Source organism: Egretta garzetta, unplaced genomic scaffold (assembly GCF_000687185.1).
Source record: "Egretta garzetta isolate BGI_Z169 unplaced genomic scaffold, ASM68718v1 scaffold54, whole genome shotgun sequence".
Taxonomy (NCBI): domain Eukaryota; kingdom Metazoa; phylum Chordata; class Aves; order Pelecaniformes; family Ardeidae; genus Egretta; species Egretta garzetta.
Genome location: NW_009259313.1, coordinates 723,989 through 726,043, shown reverse-complemented (window position 1 = coordinate 726,043; position 2,055 = coordinate 723,989).

Below are 2,055 nucleotides of genomic sequence, written 5' to 3'. Positions count from 1 at the left end.
ACAGAGATGGTCGTAATACTTCCTCCATTAGTAGTGGAAAGTGTTTTCTGCAGCTATTGACGTTTCTTCTGATTATTTAAGTAATTTCAACTTTTTCTATAGAATGGTCTTACATAACGTGGTTGTTTCACCCTTGGTTGTAAATTCCTCTCTCCCCCAGCCTCAATGACTGTGTAGAATTGTTGGATATATTTCTGCTAAAATTCAACCTTTGAAAACTCTTTAGAGAGAGGTACAGGGGTAGAAAGCTAGATCCCCAGAAAAACATTAGATGGTGAGCACCAAGTGTTCCTTCAGTTACCTTTAGAGTTTCTAGCTTCCATGGTAACACTTAAAATGACTTACAAGACTGAAAATGGTATCCAGAATAGAAGGGTAAAAATAAGTAGTCAGCTAATCAATAAGGCAATTCAGAGAACGGGAAATTTTGATCAACTTTGCTGTTCTCCAGGACGTTGGCACTATACTCAGATTTTTCTGAGGGAAACTTGAAACTTTCCCTTCAAAACCCACAGCTTTTTGCTGTCCAGAGAAAGCGCTTCACTGCTTTTCTTTTGGAATCGGTGGGGGGTCATCATGCTGTCTTTCAACACAGCAGGAGTTAAAGGTGCCTTTGTAGCACAACTTTTTGTTTAGGATGGGCCCTCAACCAAGATGAGCTTTGGTTTATTTTCCTTGTGTGCTTGAGGAATAGAAGCCTTGAATTAATGAAATAAGAAAGACAGTATTTACTATGTCTTTAACAGTATTCCTACACTGCATTTAAAGGAACTTGAAATTTCTGCTGTAGCATAGGTACATTTGTGTCACTGTGTCGTTTTTTCCCATTTCTGTAAACTTGATGCATGCATCGCTTCTTGACCATTTTATGCTGGAATGTGAAAAAGCCCTGTTCTTCTAATCCTCCTTCCAATTACTATATTTTCTATTATTTGTCCTCTAGTGTGTATCGTACCTGTCAGGATTTATACGCTACTATGAGAGAAGCCAATTAATGCTGTGCCAATGCGCGCAGTGATGAAATTTCTTAAAGTCAGTGTGTTCCACTTAAACTGATGCTTGACTATGTGGCTTAGGAGGAAGGGGGGGGGGGAAAAAGTATGTTAAGTTTTATGTGGAAACAGAAAGGAATAATCTAGTGGATGGGCTTACTAGAAATAACACAAAACTCACAACACTGCTGTAGTGTAATCATATCAAAGTATTAGAAATTCAGGAATGACACTGAAAACATTTTTGTGGTCATTTAAGTACTAACCAACAGCACTTGCTTGATAAAGGAGATGCTTAAAGGTGGTGCTGAGGCTAAGAGATAAGAAACTTGTGAGTGCAGGAAACTTTTGGGACATTTACGTTGTTTGCTGTGGGTTTCTCACTGAAAAGTACTTTTCTGTGAATTTCGATTCTCCACATGATATAGAGATGCAAGGAAATAAACTTGTAAATGAGGGGTGACTGTCTGAAGAAGGTAATTGTGAATCAAGGTAAAACCAATGTGACTAGCGTGGAAATCAGATCTTAATGATCTTAATTCAAGAATTACCAGGAATTTAATATAAAAGCTTTTTCATGACAAGGGGAGTTAGCTATACCTGTATTTTGATTCTTTCAAAAGCTCCAAAAAAGCAATTTTTATCTGAACTGCTTCAATATATTATAATATTTTATGCTTACTGATTTGATAGAATAAATTATGCTTAATTTAGTATGTATTAAAACAGAAATACATTCTGTATATGTAGAAGCTTTAAAATATTTACGTGTTTTAAAGCTGTTATAAACCTTATATTTTAAGTCTTGCTCCTGCAAATATTTATATACTTTCTAACCAAAATAACATGGACACATGGAGTGAAAATTGCATGTGTGTAGCTCAGTCCCAAACCAACATCCAGATGTGTTGGAAGGAGTGTGTTTAAACCTAGTGGTAATGTTATTATTTTATCCTTGCTTTTCTGAAAGAATGTTGTAAATACAACTGTACCAGGCTTGATAAGCATCCCTCTAACCCAGTATTCTGTCTGTGGCTGTGGCAAGCAGTAGTTGATTAGGGAA